The sequence below is a fragment of the Adiantum capillus-veneris genome, chromosome 13, assembly GCF_014529385.1.
Source record: "Adiantum capillus-veneris isolate H3 chromosome 13, ASM1452938v2, whole genome shotgun sequence".
NCBI classification, from domain to species: domain Eukaryota; kingdom Viridiplantae; phylum Streptophyta; class Polypodiopsida; order Polypodiales; family Pteridaceae; genus Adiantum; species Adiantum capillus-veneris.
In genome coordinates, this window is record NC_140943.1 from 109,440,960 (window position 1) to 109,462,947 (window position 21,988).

Below are 21,988 nucleotides of genomic sequence, written 5' to 3' on the forward strand. Positions count from 1 at the left end.
GCCCTCCTCAAACTCGCCATCTATAAAATCACATTTTTTTCATTTATTTCATGGGATGACCTCAAAATCATTATCGCATGACTCATGCTCCACCATTGTTGAGCCTCCAATTTTGCATAACAAGGAAGCGTACTAAAAGTGTGCTCCCAGAAAAATAAGATATTCAAAGATTAGTGATGACATCAATAGTTCTTTTAAATAAAGCTATAGTAGATCATCTCAAAACTAGACATCATAATCACTTGACATGACAAAAAAAACCACTATTGCAAGATTAGTGATGCAATCAATAGTTCTTTTAAATAAAGTGATAGTAGATCATCAAAGCTAGACATCATAATCACTTGACATGACAAAGAAAACCACTATTGCAAGTGAAAATCAAGACAACACAAAAAGCTTAAATCTAAGGGCCATCTTGTGAAAGTCAAAGTTCATAGAGATGGTATCGTAAGCTACTAATGTTCAAAGAGAGAAACTTACTAGTCATTCTCCATAAAAGGATTTCTAAGTGTCTTGACTACAAACTCTTCTCGCTGCTCTATAGCTTTTGATCCACTTGGCCTCTTCTCTCTAGATAGAATAGCAGGCTCCACCATGTCTTTAATGATAGTTGCATCATTGCCAAAGGCAAAGCATGTATACCTAAAATTATTGCAACCTGTGATAGTGGAGTTGTGCCACAACCCACCTCGATCACCAATCCACTTGGAACACAACAAGTGTGAAGTATTCATCCCATAAAGCCCATGATCTTTTGAACGACACCACGAATCAAGCAAGAAGAGTGCGGATTTCGCGTCTTCTTACTCTCTGGCATATAATGAGCCCAAAAATTTTCTTCATTTGGCAATTAGTGGCTTTGAATAGATCTTTGCTATTCTCAATAAACAAATGTGGAGAGGAGCCCATTCTATGAGCAAACAAGAGAATGCTACAATGCACCTACAATGTAACATGTAATGCACTAGTAACTTGTGTGTAGCGGAAATTGATAACATAGTGAGCATTTCATTAAGAACAAGTTACTAATGAGCATAGAGAGAGTACTTAATTGAGAAAGAAACATAGAAATTTCCACCTAGCTAATTTGGCATTAAAAATACTTGAAAAGAGAGAGAAATAGAACACGGATTTACATGGAGTTGGTCCCCCCTCCAAAAGGCTTTGTATTATAGGTTCCCCCATCAAGGGAGACATTTTACAATACAATACTTTGTGTTCTTCAATAACTTGCTGGTGCAATGAAGATGGAAGCTTCAAGCACCAAGATTACACTTGAAAAACACAACATCAATTCCCTCACGGTCTCAGACCCAAGACCTCACACACCTTCAAAGATGGTGAGAACTAGTGGGGTATGAGAGTATATCTAGAGGAAGAAGAAGTATTCTTACAAGAAAGAAGTATTACTCCGCACATAATCACTCTTAAAAGCTTAGCATAGCTTAGTAATTAGCATGGTAGAGGAGATGAGCATGCATTGGAGCTTGGCTCTTGGTTGGGTTTGCATCACCAAGTTAAGAGTTGTTGGTGTAGGCCTCCCTTCTCACAAGCTTGGAGTAGATGATGAGCTTTCCATTAAAGCTTGAGAAGGAGATAGTCTTCTTTACACATAATCACTCTTAAAAGCTTAGCATAGCTTAGTAATTAGCATGGTAGAGGAGATGAGCATGCATTGTAACTTGGATCTTGGTTGGATTTTCATCACCGAGCTAAGAGTTGTTGGTGCAGGCCTCCCTTCTCACAAGCTTAGAGTAGATGATGAGCTTTCCATTAAATCTTGAGAAGGAGATAGTCTTCTTTACTTCACACATGAGTTTGCATGAGTGTGTGTGCCATAATGCCTTTGCAAAATCAGCCCCCCCTCTCTCTTGGTCGACCCCTCATGCTATTTCTTCTTGCTGGCCCCTCATTAGCTCATGCCAAGCTTAGCCAATAGGATATAAGAGGCAGAAACAAGAGCCTTTTGACAAGTTGCCAAGCTTAGCCAATAGGAAATAAGAGGCAGAAAGAAGAGCCTTTTGACAAGTGTCCTCCTTTAGTGAGAGCTTAGGTAATTAGAATAATTCATTTAAATTCCCATTGGACCTTTTAGTCTTCTGGCCAATAGGAATTAAGCAAGCCATTGGGCTGCTTAATTCTCATTGGACCCCTTGGCAGCGTGTCCAATAGTCTTCTAGGGAACTTCATTTTCATTGGTTCTTTTATCAAGTGTTTTTAAATTAATTGACTAAATTTACTCTAGCCTAATTCTCATTGGTCCACCTCTTTGGCTATCCAATAAAATTTGAATGAGGGTTTGGGGGCAACTGGCTTACGAGCCTGACATGTGTCCACTATGCCCTTTGTGTAAAGGGAGCTTGGGAGTGTGTGTGTGTGTTTCTCTCTCTTCTTCTCTCTCTTCCCCTACCTTTAGGACTCGCCCCCTCCTTGATAGGGATGTGGGAAGACTTTTGAGTCTTCCCACAAGTATCCAAATTTCCTAAAATTTGCCAATGGAATTTTTAATTGAAATTTTGAAACCTTAACTTTTGGAAGTCTTAATGGGATGAACCGTAGGGTCTTTATATCACCATTCATGCACATTGCTCTTTGGCAGACTGTCCCCCTTTGATATTATTTATTATGACATTACCTCTCTCTTGAAATCATAGTCGTCCTCGACTATGAGGTAGAGACGATAAAGCCTAGTCATTAGTCCTTTTTCTAGCAGGTAGAGGATCCCTATTTTACCCTACGACACCGTTCTAAGATGGATTACTAATCCATTTGGCGCTTGAGAGCCTAAGCTACCGCAAGCATGTGTACACATTAGTCCTATCAATCTTCCATAGTAGAGTGACAAGCTCTACTTGGTGTTTGGGAGACTCCGTCTCTGCAAACTTGATCCTAAGCATCCATACTTCTTAACATTTGTGCACAATAAAGGAAAAGCAAGTCTTATAAGACAAAAAATTTGTTCATTTAAACATTTTTACATTTGCTTACTCTAGGGAAGCATTGTAAGCATTGACAAGGTTTAGATTATCCTTTAACTGTATGCCTTGCATCCATCTAGCATCTTCAAAAGGATAGTTCTTAAACTTAATAAGATACCATCGGATAATCTTACTGCCTCTCAATACCTTGTCTTCATGTTGAAGAATAGCAACATGTCTTCTTGGTCCTCGATCTCCGGTGGGTCTTCAATGGTTGCTTCATGGGGTGGCTCTCATTTGTAAGGCTTCAATAGGCTCACGTGGAAAGCATTGTGTATGAGCCAATGGTTGGGCAACTTGAGCTGGTAAGCCGCCTTGTTGAGCCTCAGAATTTGAAAGGGACCCATTAGGAAAGAAATGGACTCATTTTCGGGCCTTTTAGCTCTAGTGAGAGAATGCTCCTTAGCCAATAGGAAGAAGTTTAACGTTTTGTTGAAAAAACCTTTTTTCTCATTTTGAAAATGTCCATGAAAACCATTTTGGTGAAATTGTCACTATCATCAGAAAAGTAAGGCGCTTGATAATGACATCTTGCACAAGCACCAAACGCCATTTTATGACCCGCTGTTGCTATCTTATAAAGTGAAGTACTTGTACTTGTGCATCATGCACAAGTATTACTCACCTTTTTATGAAGTACTTGCAATTTAAATTCAAATAGTTCGTACTTGATAGTGATTGATAGGTACTATTTAAGACTATGAAGGAGTCAGAACCAAGCGAATAGAGGCCCTTGAGGGGTCTCTGGGACCTCTATTTGCTTGGTTCTGACCTCATGAGGCCCTAGGATTAAGATATAGCATTTTTTAAGCCCACGAATGCATCCGAAACATCCAAAAATCTTAGGATAGCTCTTTAAAACACTAAAATCTGACGTCTTTAGCTCAAGATATAGTAGCATTTTTTGAGCCCATGGATGCATCCGAAACATCCAAAAACCTTTGGATAGCTCTTTAAAACGCTGAAATCTGACGTCTCTAGCTCAAGATATAACATTTTTAAGCCTAGGGCCTCATGAGCTTGGTACTGACCTCATGAGGCCCTAGGCTTTAAAATGCTATATCTTGAGCTAGAGACGTCAGATTTCAGCGTTTTAAAGAGCTATCTTAAGGTTTTTTGGACGTTTCGGATGCATTCGTGATATTATTTTTGTATTTTGAAAACAACTCTTATGTGTTCTCTCTCATCGCACATCACATCACTCATTAATACTCACAGACATGGATTTTTGTGTACACTTGAGTTGGGCTCTCGAAAAGCATTTTGTACGAGCATGCATTTAAGTGATTGAGCAAAATTTTACGTATGTATTATGAGAAATAGAACTCCAAAAAAACTTTTGCATTTTTCGTAATTACCTCTCTCTATGCTGAGTTGATGTTTCTTACAAGGGCCAAAATTGAGTCCAAGTTTCTCCTAATAATAGTACCTTTTTGCTAGCTTAGCATAGTACTTTTGGTGTCCCATAGGATTCTTGCCCCTCGTGTGCCTTAATCGAGCCTTGGGAAACTTAAGCAAGAACCAATCATTTTCTTTAAAGGCTAGAGCTCTTCTGTGCTTACTAGCAGCAACGGTAAGTACTTCTCCCATAAGGACCTTTGATCTACTTCTGTGACATAAGCTTTTAGTAGATCAAGAATTGTTAGGTTATCTATCTCAATTGTTAGGTTAGCTATCTCACTTTGGCCGTCCGTTTGCGGGTGATAGGCCGAGAAGAAATTTAGCCCTGTATCTAAATTCTCAAAGAGACCCTTCTAGAAATTAGTGGTCATTCTAGGATCTCTATCCGACACTATGGACGTTGGCAAGCCATGGTACTTGAAGATTTGTGATATGAAGAAAGTTGCCATTTGATGGGCTTTGATAGTCGTTTTGATAGGTATGAAATGGGCTTGTTTGTTGAACCTGTCTACTATCGTCCATATTCCCATATTCCCATATTCCCATGGATAGACTTGGGCAATCCAAAGATGAAATCCATGGATACGCTCTCACTTGGTGAATTAGGGATTGGCAAAGGTTGAAGCAAACCGGGTTGCTTCCGCCTTTCAAACTTCTTCTTTTGGCATACCACACATTTTGAAACATACTCTTTATGTTTGCTTTCATGGCAGGCCAATAGAAATATGTTTCTATCCCTTTTAGGGTAGACTGAATCCCTCTATGTCCTGCATAAGGAGGAGCATGAGATTCATACATTACTTTCTCATGTAGTGAGTTAATAATGCATAGTCTATTGCCATAGAGAAGATAACCATCTTGTAGGGTGAATGATTCTTCCTTCTTCCCTAATGCAAGGGCTAAAATCACATCTCTAAAATCGGGATCAATAGCGTACTCATCTATCATAGAAGATAGATAATTGTGAGTTGCTATGGAAACCACATTCACTCTGGGTCGTCTTGAGAGTGTGTAATGTACCCAACATTTTTCAATAAAAGTATTTTTTTACTTTGAAAATATTTAAGATTCGCGTTTTATTAAGTCAAAGAGTATTCTAATGGAACGATCATATTGAAAATCGGATTCTAGAACTACTAATTATGACCCTTATTACTTGAAAACAATAGGTTGATGGGAAACTTAAGCCTTAAGATTGCATCTAAAGATAAGAATTGACCTTTTAGTAAAGAGAGAGCAATTTTAGGAAAGGAGGAGTATTTTTAAGAAAAAAAGAGGAGGGAGTTAAGTTTAGAGTTCTTGATTGGAAGCCAAGCTTCTTTTAAACTTGGAGAACTGAAACCGCGCATCAGAATCCATGTCCAAAAAAGTAAAATAAAAAATAAAATAAAATTATAGACCCGCAAATGTACGCGAACTTAGCTCTCTTTGCTTTCCTCTATTCGTAGCTGGCCTTGAGAGCCTATATAAAGACCTCTCTTCCCTCACTTTTAGGACACAGCCACTCACTCTTATAAGCGGAAGCTCTCTTGTGTTGACATCAGAGTTACCTTATCTCCCTTAACCTCTCTCCCTCAAGCTCTTACCTTCAAGCCATCTCCATCTCCAAATCCCTCTCTCCATCATCGTGTTGCCCTTCGGATTTTTGAGTTCTCTTTCTCTCTTTCCATTTTCTCTACCTCGTTACGATGGCCCCAAAGCGAGTGGCCCAAAGCTCAAAGGATGCTCATGTCGTTCCATCTCCAAGGAAGGTGCAAAATAAGGTATCATCTACTCCAAACGTTACTCAAGCGGAGATATTGGTTGCGGAAGAAGTTGAAGCTGTCCAACCTCAAGCACGGGAGGTAATAGAACATGTGGCTAATTTGGTAAGATAAATTTATAATTATGCATCATTGTTATACATGTTGACCTGGGAAGCTAAGCATAGGGAACCCCTTAAACCATCCAAGAAACGTGACTCTATCACAAGAAAGAAGCATATGTTTTCATAGATTAGTGGAAGAACTATTTGATAAATTGTCACTGTTTGTTAAATCGTTGTTGCTTGATAAATTATTTGGTAAGTTGATATTGGTTGATATGAAGAGTTGGTTGATCATGTTTGAAGATTCATTTAAAGACAAGAATTGTTGAAAGAATATATTTTTTTCTCACGATCAGCGAGATGATTCCGCGGTTAGTGGAGATTAAGCTGAGGTTATCGGCTCTCTTTTGTTCCTCGCGGGTAGTGGGACGCCTGACGGTTAGCAAGATGCCTCGTGGTTAGTGGGATGGGAAGGTTGCACAATTTGCGGCTAGCAATTAAATCCTTTACAAAGGCTCTGTCGGTTAGACAGAGGAAGTCCACAGGTATCGGCAAACTCATGAAAAATTGGAAAAGTTGTTTTTGTTGAAAATAAGGACGATCTTCATTAGGCCTCGTTGGAATTATTTTGGTATTGTTTAAAGGGCTGTATAAAAAAAACGGTGTTTGGAATTAATTAAGGAACACTATTTGTATATGTAAAATAGTGTGGTAGTAATTAGAAAACAAGCTAAAAAGTGTGAGTGTGGGGTGGAAAGTGGGGGCTGGCTCATGTTTCCAGTCAAGGATGGGTGTTATCGATTAGTCGAGAAACTCTCCACTCCCTCTTATTAAGAGAAGTAAAATTAGAGACTTACGGTGTCAAGAGTCTAGATGTTCCAAATCTACGTATCCACAAGATTACTAGTTAGTCTAGACTAAGTCTCATATCATATTTATGGTCTATGCATGGCGGCCGTGCCTCTTAAACATGGGGAAAAAGGTGTTGTTTATGGATTCTAAATATGTCAATGGGATTTCATCTTTATGTTAGGAAATAGTTTTCATTAGAATCCTTGATTTATCGACGTGGCTTGTGGCATATGACCCTTATAACCACAAACATGATGGATAGAGGAATTCCTCTCTTCTGTTGCTCGTATCTCTACTTTGTGGAAATGGGGTAGGGTGTCGTCAATGGAAAAGGAGAATAAAGGAAGGCCATCTATCAAGTCGCCCCAATCTTCTCGGGGTTGGGGACCTCACAGAGTGCATCGGCTACTTGATTATGCTTTTTGCCAGCAATGTGAGCAATATGAAAATGAAATTGTGAAAGGACATTTGCCCACCTCATTTGTTTGTCGGAGAGCTTGGTCTACGTCATGAAGTACTTAAGGCTTTGGTGATCTGTCTGAAGAATGAAGGGAGTCCCCAATAAATAGTGCTTCCATGAGTCTAGAGCATGTAGAACTGCTAAGATTTCCTTCTCATATAGGCTTAGAGTTGCTCAATAGGGTTGAGCCTTTGACTTTCATAGGCTATGGTGTGCCCTTTTTGGAGCAAAACAGCTCTAAGGCAATCACCACAAGCGTCACATTGGACCTCAAATGGCTTTGAGAGATCCGGTAGTGTAAGCACATGTTGAGAGATAAGCTTCTCTTTAAGCTTTTTGAAAGCATTGTTCTCCTTGGTGGACCATATATACCTAAAATTTTTCTTTGTTAGGTCATGTAATGGCCTGCGATTTGTAAGAACTTTTCTATGAAGCGTCTATAGTATGCACACATACCTATAAAGCTTCTTAGTTCATGCAGATTCCTTGGATTATGCCATCCTTTTATTACCTCTAGCTTTGATGGATCCATTTGGATGCCATCTTGAGAGATAATGTGACCTAAATAATGAATCTCTTGTAAGAAAAACTCACTTTTCTTTCGATTATTATAAAGTTTATTTTCTCATAAAACTTGGAATATTACTAAGAGGTGTTTCTTGTGTTCATCTAGTGAATTAGAGTAGATGATTATATCATCAAAGAACACTCCAGTAAAGGTTTGGTGAGGCCTAAATAGCTTCTACATCAAGCGGTTAAATGTGGCTGGTGCATTGGTCAAGCCAAAAGGCATGACAATGTACTCGTAAAGACCAAACAAGGTGCAAAATGTAGTCTTTACAATGTCTTGATCAACTATCCTTATTTGATGGTAGCCACTTTTTAGGTCAATCCTACTGAAGTAGGTGGACCCTTGTAGCTTATCAAATAGGTCTTGTACCCGTGGTACGGGAAACCTGCTTTTGATAGTGATCCTATTTAGTGCTCTATAGTCGACACACATATGATATGTGCAGTCTTTATTTTGCACTAATAACACTGGTGAACAAAATGGAGATGAGCTAGGCATAACCATGCCCTTCTCAACTAACTCATACACTTGACGCATAATCTCCTCTTGTTGAGGTTGGGAAACTCTATAAGGAGGTTTATTAGGCGATGAAATTCCTAGAAGAAGTTCAATTGCATGGTCGTCATTGCCTCGTTTGGGAGGTAGTTCACAAGGGATATCGTCAACATAAAAACATCTTGGAACCCCTTGAGGAAATTGGATAACTCTAATTCATTTTGATTGTTTATATTTTCTTTTGCTAAAGCATTAGGTTCATTTTGAGAATCTTCAACAAAAATCATGTACATGGAAAAAGAGTTCTTTATTGACTTATTGAAAGCTTGCTTATGTACAAGAGGTATGGTACTACCCAACTCCTTAGCATCTATGTACATATCTTTTTCTGTGAATCTAAAGTAGATTTGCCTTTCAGGGAATTTAAATTGGCAACCATCCGATCAAACCATAGTGTCCCTAGGATTAAAGCCTCGTGCTTGAGAGGAGAGATAAAGAAATACTCCTTGTCCACATAGCTTTGGACATGGAGCCTCAATTTCCCAATTAAGGGAGTGATGAGGCTTCTTGTCCCTTGAAAGGACCATCGGTAGGTAGGACATCTCCCATCTCATAGGCTTGGATGCCTAGCTTGGTGGCCAACTTTGTGGATATGAAATTGGGAGTATAACCAGGGTCAAAGAGAATAAAAGCATCATGTTCTCTTACCTTATCCTTTGTGATATCCTCCTCTTGAATTTCAACCAAGGTAGTTCTAGGAGGCTCATTACGTGTATTCATGTGGGGGAAAGCAAGATAGGCATGCCCTTGCTCCCCGCACTTGAAACAACGGTTATCTTTTCGATAACGCTCTAGCTCTTCAGGAGAGAGTTTATTTTTGCCTTTATAAAATCCCTTCTCCTTAGCTTTGTTGTTGTTGGCGTTTCCTTTGGGAGACTTTTGGACATTGTCCTTCCCCTTAGGCTCATACAGTCCTTGTTTTTCGTGGGATTTCTCTTAGCCCCTTGTTGGAAATTGATTTGTGAAGCCACCATGGTATGGTGTATGACCGCAGATATGGTGCGTGGCCTTTGGGAGTTAACATACTCTGTCATATCCTTAGTTAAACCCGCACAAAATTGTTGTTTTTTCTCTCCAAAATCCATCTTTTTGAAGATAGTGGCTTTGAGATGTAAGTCCCAAAACTTGTCTACATATTTGTGAATAGATTTGTAGGGATAGAGCTTCAAGCTTTGTCATTTGGTGAGTACTTTGTCTTTGGCATCGGTAGCTAAAAATAGCTTCATGATGGAAGCTCTTAAAGCTTTCCATGTTTGTGGAGCTTCACATTTTCTTGTAGACTAGACCACCATTGCTTGGCGGACTTTTGAAAATGCATGGCTACATGACGTAGCTTAGAGGACTCCGTGAAGACCTTACCTCCAAACGCCGCATTGAATTATTGGATAAAGGCCAAGACTTTGTCCTTAGCACCAAAAGTGCCATCGTGGATAATAAAAAAGAGATATTCTTTCCTCCCTCTTTCAACTTTTTGAGCTTGGACGACCTCTTCCATGCGGCATAGGATTTCCTATGGACTCTTCTTTTAGGTGGTTCAAGAGCTGCACCATCACTTTCTTCAGAAGAGGAAGAATATGAGGAGGATGAAGAAGAGGGTGACCTCTTTCTGGCCTTTTTCTTCCCTTGTTCCTCCTTGTCTGCACCATCACTTTCTTTGGAAGAGGAAGAGGATGAAGAAGATGGAGAAAAGGGTGACCTCTTTCTCACCTTTTTCTTCTCTTGTTTTCTCTCGTCCCTCTTTGGATTATGGTCTAGATACGTATGCAATGGTCTTCTCTGTTTCGGGGGTGTTGGAGAGCGTTATGCTCGCCGTCTTCATGGAGCCATCTCCATCGAGGTGGCAGGAGACTCACTTATTTCTCGCCCTTTTGGTGGGGACTCTATCGTTGAAACTTGAGTTCTCCTTTGGGAAGGAGATGCGTCATCGAGTAGTAGATTTTTGAGCCCTTCGTATGGATCCTCTTATTCTTCCCTTATTGGAAAGAGTCCTCTTTTGGAAGTCTCACCAGGAGCTTTCCTAGGTACTCTGTCTTCTTGGTGGGGAGTTTGGAGAATACCATGTGTGTGCAATTGCTGTAGCACTTCACTTTGGAGGGATGGGTTTCTCGGGGCTTGTTGTAGCCTAGAAACAAGATAGTTTACAAGCATAGGGGCATCATTAGTTGCTCTTTCATTAGCAAAGCAAACTTATCAACATTCATTTCAATCTCTTTTCCTTCGTTAGTCATACTAGCAAATTTTAGGTGTATAATTTTACTTGTACTTTGGCACTTCAAGCCCTAGTTGCTACTCCTCTTTACCTTCAAAGATAAGCACTCAAGCATCTATATAACCTATGGCTCAAATATTATTAATTGCAAGGAATAGAAGAGAGGGTTCAACAGAGCCAAGAAAGCACCGATTCCTGTCGAGCTTCTAATAGCTCAATAATGGTTAGCCATAGGCAAGTCTCGGAGGACTCCATTATTAAGACCATAGCTCTTGATGGTGTCCCCGTTAACTGCATAAAACATGCGTGCTTCAAGGATGAAAAATCCCTATTCTACTTAATCTTTTGCACTTAATAACACCAACCATTTGTAGCAAGCTTGAGGACCTCTCTTCTTGAGCAAGAAAAGAGAAACCAATATCTCTAATACCAATGTAACATTTAATGCACTAGGAACTTGTGTGTTGCAGAAATTGATAACATAGTGAGCATTTCATTAAAAACAAGTTCCTAATGAGCATAGATAGAGTACTTAATTGAGAAAGAAACATAGCAATTTACTCCTAGCTAATTTGGAATTGACAATTCTTGAAAAGAGAGATAAATAGAACAATTAACAACAGTTGAGGACTGGATTTACATGGAGCCGGTCCCCCCATTAAAAGGCTTTGTATTATAGGTTTCCCCCATCAAGGGAGACATTTTACGATACAATACTTTGTGTTCCTTCAATATCTTGCTAGTGCAATGAAGATGGAAGCTTCAAGCACCAAGATTACACTTTAAAAACACAACATCAATTCCCTCACGGTCTCAGACCCAAGACCTCACACACCTTCAAAGATGGGGAGAGCTAGTAGGGCATGAGAGTAGATCTAGAGGAAGAAGAAGTATTCTTACAAGAAAGAAGTATTTATCCTCACATAATCACTCTTAATAGCTTAGCATAGCTTAGTAATTATCATGGTAGAGGAGATGAGCATGCATTGGATCTTGGATCTTTAGTGGATTTGCATCACAAAGCCAAGAGTTCTTGGTGTAGGCCTCCCTTCTCACAAGCTTGGAGTAGATGACGAGCTTTCCATTAAAGCTTGAGAAGGAGATAGTCTTCTTTACTTCACACATGAGTTTGTGTGAGTGTGTGTGCCATAATGCCTTTGCAAAATCAGCCCCCTCTCTCTCTTGGTCGGGACTCCTCATGCTATTTCCTCTTGCTGGCCCCTCATTGGCTCATGCCAAGCTTAGCCAATAGGAAATAAGAGGCAGAAACAAGAGCCTTCTGAAAAGTGTCCTCATTTCCCCTTTAGTGAGAGCTTAGGTAATTAGAATAACTCATTTAAATTCCCATTGGACCTTTTAGTCTTCTGGCCAATAGGAATTAAGCAAGCCATTGGGCTGCTTAATTCTCATTGGACCCCTTGGCACCGTGTCCAGTAGTCTTTTAGGGAACTTAATTCTCATTGGTTCTTTTATCAACAAGTGTTTTTAAATTAATGACACTAAATTTACTCTAGCCTAATTCTCATTGGTCCACCTCTTTGGCTATCCAATCGGATTTGAAGGAAGGTTTGGGGGCAACTAGCCTAGGAGCCTGACATGTGTCCACTATGCCCTTTGTGTAAAGGGATCTTGGGAGTGTGTGTGTGTGTGTGTGTGTGTGTGTGTGTGTGTTTCTCTCACTTCTTCTCTCTCTTCTTCTATCTTAAGGGATCGCCCCCTCCTTGATAGGGATGTGGGAAGACTTTTGAGTCTTCCCACATGCATCCAAATTTCCTAAAATTTGTCAATGGAATTTTTAATTGAAATTTTGAAACCTTAACTTTCGAAAGTCTTAATGGGCTGAACATTAGGGTCTTTATAGCACCGTTCATGCACATTGCTCTTTGGCACACTGTCCCCTTTTGGATCCCTATTTTTCCTCCTTTGAATCCCTACTGAGACCGGTCTGCCAGCCTTACCAATATTCTAGCTTTTTCTCCCCTAGTACTTCCCCATATTAGTTTAGCATGGAAAGATCATTTAGGATAATTAGATATTAGTTATTATGACATACAATACAAAGTCAAAATAGGACATATTGATCCATATCCATTAAACATTATTTTTGGATCCCTACTGAGACCAGTCTGCCATCCTTACAAATATTCTAGCTTTTTCTCCCCTGGTACTTCCCCATATTAGTTTAGCATGGAAAAATCATTTAGGAGAATTATATATTAGTTATTATGACATACAATACAAAGTCAAAATAGGACATACTGATCCATATCCATTAAACATACTCATTTGAGCTTTTCACACATAAAGCTAGTACAAACACTCATGTTGTGGATGTTCTCCATCTGTATGTAGCCTCCATAAGGAATCTCTTGAAACCATTAGACCGTGACAATATGTATGCTTCTCTATCCAAGAGGGACATGGACGTGCAAACTCATCAAACATAAGAAAAAAACATACACACACATATTAAAAAGAACTTATGCAAAGTTGAGTGCCTTGCAATGGGCTGATCTTAACAAGCCATCGAATATTGTCAACACTAGCGACTGTGATAGAGATCCCATAGTGAACATGCTCCTCCGTCAACACATCCCAACTAGGAAGAATATCCTCTCCAACATTTATCCCCATTATGCCTGTAGGAAAGTCTATAAAGACAAGTCCTGCAACCCACTTGACAATTCTTCCTTCATGATGGTAATCATGATCCATACCGGCATGCAAACAAACAAACTCATGCAACTTTCCATAAGCTTCATTTCTTTGTCCTTTCTCAAAGTATTTACCCATCTCGATGTAGTCGCCAACACAACATCCAAAATTCAAAGAAACGCCTGCCACCTTATGAGGCTCTATTTTGGAAAATCCTCCATAATGTATGTCACAACTTGTTTTGCAAGGCTTATGTCGCATGCAAATTATCAGATCACAATATGATCATATGTATGTGTAACCAACACCTATTTATGTAACCACCTCTTTATCAAGACTCGTGTCTTGAAAATTATTCATATTAAGATTTGACATATTATGATATTACCTTACGCGAACAAAAAAATTGACAAAGAAAAGAATTTCAAACACAACTTACCACATGTATCCTCTTCTTGAATCTTTTGTAAACTCTCTACAACATTGCCTTTGCATTGTTCTCTACATGAATACGTAAATAAAATCAACAGATTTAATAATGAAAACCAATAGCACATCACCAAAAATACATATGTTTGCTAGCTATCGATTGAAAACAAACCTATTGAAGATTTATTTGTATCGCGCCTAGATTCTGTTTTTGTAGACTCTTTTTGCACTTCATGAGAACCCATGGCTTTCTTAGTGGCATGTAAATCATACAACTTCATCTCTTCCTCCAAACAATAACCAAGAGGAAAATCTATTGACCAAGGACATTTTTCTACTTGTGGCATTCACTCAATCCATGCATGGTGATGGGATACATACAAAGAGAAGAATCACCCAATTTACACCATGCTTTGCCTGCGGAGTGTATTTCAAGAAGCAACTTTTTAGACACAAGGTATTTGAAGTACATAAGAGAAGTGTACACCACTCCATAAGAAAATGAGACTTGTACAAACTCCAAAAGCACAATAAAGACATTTTGACAAAACTACATGAACACAATTCTTTGACCCGCCTTTTCAAGATCCATAAACTTTCTTTCCTTTGGATCTCCATGGAGAGAACTACCTTTGATAGACTTAATATCTCCCTTTGCATCCTAACTTATTAAATTCATAAACATATGCTTGCGAGCTTCCCACTTCACCCCCTTCACATACTTTAGCAATGTAGGATCATTAGCATTACTAGTGGTTCCTCCATACTCTCAAGCAAAGACTCTAGCAAAGATGATGCCATGATTTCAACCTTATCCAAAAATATTTCTCTCGTCAACCAACTGTAAAAAAAGAACTTTGATTCATGTAAAGCTTAAGAAAAAAATACAGTACTCTTACACTATCACTAGTCTACCAAAATTATGAAAAGGAATTACCCTTTAAAATCAGCTTCTCTTGTACGTAAATATTGCTCCCTTGTGATTCTAGGAGCCTCTAGTAGCTTTAGAAATCTCACTCTCTTTTTAACTTGTATATTTGTTGTTGCAAGCATTCTAAGCTTCTCTAATGTAATATAAGAATCTTTACCCTCAAATTGAAGATCAAAGTTTTCTTCCATTGCTCACCCAATTTGGGACACAAATAAAGCAAAACCTATTGTTGGAATTAGGGTTGTAGGAAAACACACACAGCTTGGAGAAGACAAAGCAAGCTCAAGGCACACAACAGAGAGTGTTTTACTTAGTGTGCAATGGAAAGATAGATAGCCCTAGTATGATGGGTATATATACAATGCACGGGGTAAAAAAACTCTTAAAGAGGGAAAAAATGCCCCGACGGTCCTAAGTGTGTTCACACACATCACTAACACATGTATATGGTAGAAAATCCCCCTTGGAGTGATGAACGAGAGCTAGCACAAAGAGTAAAGGGAAGTGCCATGCCCTGAGGACATGATTAGTCCACAAAGGGGAGTAAGAACAAAGATTTGCGAAAAGCTTAGAACTTCTCACGAGACAATGCCTTTGTGAAAAGATCTGCAAGGTTTTCATGTGGTGGCACATAAGCCAGCAAGTTGATCTATCTTGCGGAGATCCTCTCCCTAACCTAGTGGTGATGCACCTTGTGCGAACATGAAAAAATGGGTTACTCGCAACTGCCAATGACTGTCAGTGTAGACAGTGTTGGCAGTGTCCTATTGCCCTGTACTCAACCTCACAACTGGAAGTGGCCATAGTAGGTTGCTTCTTGCTCAACCATGATATGCATGAGCTGCCAAGCATGAAACAAAAATCACTTGTGGACACTCTTGTGTCAAAAAAACAAACGCAATCTAAGTCCAAAAAAGCATGTAAGTCTGGCGGCAATGATCCCCCCTTGGGATAAAACAAGCCAAGATGTAAAGTGCCACTCAAGTAGGGGAAAATCCTCTTGACAGCCTCCCAATGCTTAGACCCTGGGCTATGCATAAATCTGCTGACCTGTGAGACTGCAAACTAAATATCCGACGTCGTGTTGCATACATAAACGAGGCATCCAACAACAATTTGATAAAGAGTGACATTTGCAGGATCACCAACATCATGAAGACTCAATTTCAAACTTGTTTCCATGGGAGTGGCAATAGGTTTGCAATTCTCAAGTCCAAACTTACATAGCAATGTCTCTATGTAACTTTTTTGACACAAGACAATACCACCATCACATTGCTTAAACTATATACCCAAGTAATGATGCAACAACCCCAAATCTTTTATCTTGAAAGTAGCATTCAAATAAGCCTTAAAGACAACAATATGTATCTCATTTGGTCCAATGATCAACAAATCATCTACATAAATAACCACAATGAGAACTACATCACCTTCACGCTTTATATACAATGTGCTTTCTGTTACAAAAGCCTTGTTTGACCAAACGAGTGTCATCCTTCTCATACCAAGCACGGGGAAATTTCTTCAACCCATACAAAGATTTGTTACATTTACAAACCTTATCCTCTTGTCCTTTCTTGACAAAACTGTGAGGTTGCATTACATAAACTTCCTCAAATATGTCACCATTCAAGGAAGCAGTAACAATGTCTGATTGATGGACATCCCCACCAAAATGAGGTGCCAATGCACATAAAAAATGCTTAGTAGTCATACGACAAGTGGGAGAAAAAGTCTCTTCATAATCTATGCCTTTTTGCTTTGCATAACCCTTGGCAACAAGTCAAGCCTTATAGCAATCAATCTCACCATCCGGCTTGTGCTTCAACTTGTAAACCAACTTCATACCAATGGACTTTTTTCACAAAGGAAAATCACATAAAGTCCATGTGTCATTGTCTATAAGTGCATCATATTCAGATTGCATGGCAACCATCCAATTTTTTGAATTCTGTGCTTCATCAAAAGATAGAGGTTTCTCAACATCATGTAAGCTAAACACAGCCAAAGCATAACAATCTGATGCATAAGGTGCATGGTGAGAACTTGAACAAGTACGACTAGACAAAGGTGCATCCAATTTACGGTCATGCAAAGTATGCACCAGCCATTTTGGCATACCTCTAGCCTGCTCATTTTCAGCTCTTTCCTCATCAAGTACATCATGTACATCTGCATTAGTAATAGGCTGATCTGTAATATTTTGAGAAACCCCCATAGGCTGTACATTTTCCTCATTGGAATTTAAATTCAAATTTCCACCACTAAAAAGAGGCAACAAAGTGTCGTAAATGTCCTCTGAGGTTACATTACTGTCTCTAGTACATGAAAGCAAGGGATGGCAGAATCTTTCACAACATAACATCTCGTGAAACTAGACTATCTTTGTTTTGTGGATGATACAACCTATAACCTTTGATTTTAGCACTATAACCAGCAAAAATACATTTGACAGCCTTATCATCCAATGTTTTGCACCGTGTTTGTGGCACCAAAGCATATGCCAAACAACCAAAAACACGCATGTGCTCAATAAAAGGCTTTCTATCATGCCATGCTTCATATGGAGTAATAGACTACAAAGCTTTTGTAGGACACATTTTTAGTACATACGTGGTACACATGATGGCCTCAAGAAAAAATGAATGCAGCAAAGCTTGACTTTTGACCATACATTGTACCATTTCCGTAAGTGACTTGTTTTTCCTCTTAGCAACACCATTTTGTTGGGTGTATAAGAAACTGTACATTGGTATATTATCCCACGACTAGCCAAAAATGCATTAAATTCATGAGACATATATTCCCCCCCTCAATCAGAACGGAGGGTGCCCATAGTACATTTGCAGACATATTCAACCATTTGTAGACATATTCAACCATAGCCAAAAAAAATTTGTAGCACATATACACTTCGGACTTTGCTTTAAGTGGATATAGCCATGCATGCCTAGAATAATCATCAATAAAAGTAACAAAGTAAAGGTAATTTCCCAAGGACGGAGTTTGCATGTTCTCACAAACATCACTATGCACAAGATGCAACTTGCATGTGGCCCTAACTGAACCATCCTTTGGAAACTTAGAACACTGCATCTTACCCAAAATACAACCTTCACAAACATGTTTGACAGGTGCTTCAAGAGGCGGCAAAGAAGCAACCATATCACATTTTTGCAAACGTAGCAAACTGGTAAAATTCATATGAACACAACGTGCATGCCAAAGTTTTGCATTTGAAATAGCCTTTGAATCCACATCTTCATTTGCAAAATTCTACCCACACTTGTCATATACAAAGTGAGCTTATACAACCCACAACATAAAATGCCAAATGCAACAATTTCATCACCAAAACTAAGATCATATACTGTAAATCTGTCATCCGCAAATTTGACTACAAGACGAAGTCTAGCAAGTGCAGATATAGACAAAAGATTCTTCTTGATCCCAAATACATAAAGTGCATCAAAAAGTGTAAAAGAACTTCCATTTGCAGCAACAAGCACAATCTTTCCAACTCCTTGGATCGGATAAGAGGCATTGTTGGCACAAGTGACTGAATTCCCATGAGGAACAAACTGAAGAGAGGTGAACAAATCACGATGTGAGGTAATGTGATTTGTAGCACCACTGTCAAAATACCACACATGTGAATCTGTAGCAACTTACATGCATGCATCATGGAAATTAGGATTATTGGTACACTTTTCACTAAAAGCCCATTCTGCATCAACATCAACATCACAGTCTCCTTTCACAGAAGACTCAACATTAGCAACATTTGTAGTCGAACCAACATTTATAGTGGAACCACCCTCTTTCTTCTTAGCCTCTTTGGCCTTCAACTTAGGACACTACTTGATCAAGTGATCATTAGCTTTACAATAATGACAACGCATCTTATTTTTGCTCTATCACCAAAATTTATAGACGAATTCCTTCCAGCAGAAGCATTAGCAATAGGTGATTTTTCACTCGCAGAAGAACCATAACAAGTGGCTGCACTGCTGTTACCACCCTTTCTTTGAGCAAAAATAAAAGCTTGTTCAACTGCACGCTGTCTAGTCCTTTTTTTTTGGAAAGTGACTCTTGCAATAGCAATGTGCATAATGCATCAAACTTGACAACTTTAGGATTTCCTTGGGTCATAAGTCTCCAAGTACTAGCAAAAGTCAGGTAAGAATTTGGCAAGGCATCAAGAATAGTTTGCACAAGGGAACCGTCTTAAATGATTTCACCTGCGGAAATAAGTTTCTCATTGATATCCTTGACACCAGCAAGGATAGTTTCCATATCATCTTCCTCATGCATAATCTTTGATTCCATCTCTTTACAGAGCAATGCAATTTCAGTCTCATTGCGACTTGCATAAAGACCAGCCCAGAATATCCCAAGCCTGTTTTGCAGACGTTGCTGAGTGTACGTGAGGAGTAATGGTGCATTCTTTTACATCCCAAACGAGCTTGTTCTTTTGTAGGAAAAACAACTCTAATAGTAGCAATCCTTGCAGCAAGACCTACAACATCCTCAACATCACCCACATCCTTAGAGCCAAGATGTACATCAATGCCTGCATAATATTCCAGAAACCCTTTGACACAAGAACATGTTTCATCATGTAAGACCACATAGGGTAATTGTGCCCATCCAATCTATTCTCAACAGCAGACATCTTGAACACATCTGTGTTGTTGTCGTCCATTTGACGAAAGCCTGCACCTGATGTGAAAACTGCCCAAAAAGAGGAGAAATGAAGTGAGAGCAACACGTGCTATATATCACAAACCATACAAAAAATGGCACTAATTCTTTTTTGCACAAAATGACAAAATAACATGTGCAGTATTGCTTGTAGTGGAAACAAAGGCCATAATGAGCTGGAATAAAAAATCTGAGTAGGCTGAGCTCTTTGAGCCCTCCCAAAATTTTTGTTGACCTACAAACGCTCGCCAAAAGTCACAAAAATTGGAGAAAGTGAGTAGGTGTGTGCTGGAGCTACGAGCCACTAAGCCCAAGAGGATGCAACGTGCTCTGATACCAATTGTTGGAATTAGGGTTTCAGGAAAACACACTTGTGCTATGTATTCTATTACCATATAACTAATAACAAGAAAAAAAAAACCTTGCCAATCTAATGATAAAAGTTGACATACCTTGCCAATCCTATCTGATATTCTCTTCTGAATCTTTGACTTCTCTTTTCTTACGTCATCTAGCCTTTGTGCTTTTGGCATAGTCCTTTTCAGTTGTTTCCATAGATGATGCTACATCCTCGTTATATTCAACCTTTAAAAAAAGAGCAATTTTGTGAAGATCAATTATTGTATGCTTCATTATTTACAAAAGGAAACGATATAAAATACCTGATACACAAGCCTTGCCAAGTATCCTCTTAAAAATGGAAACTAGGACTCCTTATTTCTCCCATTTGTCACTTTTTCTGTCTCCTCTGTCTTCAAAGAATCAATATATTTCTTTGAAACACTCTCACAAATATTTCCAGTGCTTATAAGCACATCCCTAAGGAATGGTTTGATTACTGTGTGCTCATTTAATTTAAAGAAAAAAAGAGAAATTAAAAAAACATATTAATTATCAACTCAAAAGAGCATTCAAAAAAGAAAAACTTACACATTTATTTGTTGTAGACAAGCAAAAAGTGCTATCTCAGGAACCTTTTTGGGATCTATGAGAGTGCACATAATCCTCACATGCCTTCCTTGTCCTTTTAAAGAGTTCGGTTATGACCTCCATCCAAGCTTTTGTCCGATGATTCCCTTCCCATACATAAAATATTCTCTTTGACATAAATTTGAGTTCTTTCTGAGACGAGACTTCCTTCTCAAACTCTATGTCTACTTCAAGCCACATTGGATCCCACAAAGACTTGAAATCATCTATCATAGGTTTCTTCTCCATTGCAAAGGTGAGTAGACTATAAATGTTCCTTTCTCCGGAATATAATTTTCACTTGAAGAATGAAGTTTTAAGTGATGTGACTGTTTTTGAAGGCCCCTTACTTTGGCATAAGGCATAAACCTACAAAGGGCTATACGCGGGCATTTGTATGCCGCAAAGACCCTGCAACGGTCAATAATGTCACCACCACCAACAACTAATTGAATATCACTGACTACAAGTAGTGCGTTGTGTTTCTCCTTGCTTCCCTACATTTATGAAACCAACAAGTGAAGACTTAGACCTCTTTATCTATGAAATGGCTTATCTTTCAGAAGTTATTATACAAGAGAGACACCAAAACTACGTTCTTCATACATTAGGCAATTGTCATACTTTTGGTCACCGGGGTGATTTCTAAAGCGTTTAGAAATGCTGTGGAAAATAGCTTGGTGAGGTTCTCAACAAAGGGCACGTTTGGAAGCGCTCCACCAAGGTGTTTTCTATAGCGTTTAGAAATGCTATTCCAAACACCATGGTGAGTGCCTCCCAAATGGTTTTCAATTGGTGTTTGGAAACATAGAATTTGTCTTCACCAGGGTGTTTTCCTAAGTGTTTGGAAACGCTATAGAAAACACCTGAGCAAATAATTTTTAAAACAGGTACATGTGAGCTTACTTGTTATATGAAGTTGTCTTTGCTAAAAATGCTGCTACTCTGAAAAACGCTCAAAAGTTGCTTTGAAAACATGCAACATTTGCAGATTCACGTTAGCTATAGCTTCATAGCACTCAAGTTTTATATGCAGCATCCAGAGAAGTCACGTTTTATATTCAAAGAATTCAAAGCACGTTTTATATGCAAAACATTGAGAGCAGGTTTTACATGCAACACATTTTTATGGCACAATAGGCTCTCTTTTCACCTCCAAAATACGCTCTCTTTTCACTTTCACATCTCTTGCATGATTAATTGATTACTTCTTGCAGTTTCACTTTCTCTCTCTCTCTCTCTCTCTCTCTCTCTCTCTCTCTATGTCATAAAATATAATGTCTAACTTTACCAAATGATTTTCTCATATTAAATTGATCATTTAATATGGGAAGATAAAAGGGAAACAAGAGTTAGGATATAGATATGTGCTTCTAAACCTATCTCAACAAGAGACCAAAAGGAGAAATGGTTGCATCTCAATAGGGGTCAAAAGGAGATAGTCTACCAAAGAGTATTGTG

At 38.9% G+C, this 21,988-nt stretch overlaps 1 pseudogene; it reads right to left on the bottom strand.

Annotated features, from left to right (window-relative positions):
• Positions 1-482: 482 nt before the first annotated feature.
• LOC147444630 (uncharacterized) lies at positions 483-20,409 on the bottom strand (annotated as a pseudogene).
• Positions 20,410-21,988: the final 1,579 nt, after the last annotated feature.